Source organism: Colobus angolensis, unplaced genomic scaffold (assembly GCF_000951035.1).
Source record: "Colobus angolensis palliatus isolate OR3802 unplaced genomic scaffold, Cang.pa_1.0 Scaffold107, whole genome shotgun sequence".
NCBI classification, from domain to species: domain Eukaryota; kingdom Metazoa; phylum Chordata; class Mammalia; order Primates; family Cercopithecidae; genus Colobus; species Colobus angolensis.
Window position 1 is genome coordinate 4,130,612 of NW_012111697.1, and position 748 is coordinate 4,131,359.

Sequence of the window (748 nt, forward strand, 5' to 3'; positions counted from 1 at the left end):
GGATGGTCTCGATCTCCTGACCTCGTGATCCGCCCGTCTCGGCCTCCCAAAGTGCTGGGATTACAGGCTTGAGCCACCGCGCCCGGCCGACTCTTCAATTCTTAAATAACTTTTATGAATCAAAAATTCATAAACTGTACATAAACAGATTTCAAGTAAGTCTTAGTCACCAACTGAATTCCACATTTTACAATGGAATTACAAGATTGACCTGTCATTTGAATAGGCCAGTTTGCCTTAAATATTACAGATTCTTAAAATACCAAGTATCCACAGATTCTCTAACACAAAGTTAATACCATGGGGGCCGGGTGCAGTGGCTCACGCCTGTAATCCCAACACTTTGGGAGGCCAAGGCGGGTGGATCACCTGAGGTCAGGTGTTCAAGACCAGCCTGGCCAACATGGCAAAACCCCGTCTCTATTAAAAACACAAAAATTAGCCAGGCGGGTGCCTGTAATCCCAGATACTCGGGAGGCTGAAGCATGAGAATCACTTGAACCTCGGAGGCGGAGGTTGCACTGAGCGGAGATTATGCCATTGCACTCCAGCCTGGGCAACAGAGCGAGACGCCATCTCAAACAAAAAAAAAAAACAAAGTTAGGCCGGACGCTTTGGCTCATGCCTGTAATCCCAGCACTTTAGGAGGCCAAGTCGGGTGGATCACGAGGTCAGGAGATCGAGACCATCCTGGCTAACACAGTGAAACCCTGTCTCTACTAAAATTACAAAAAATTATCCGGGCATG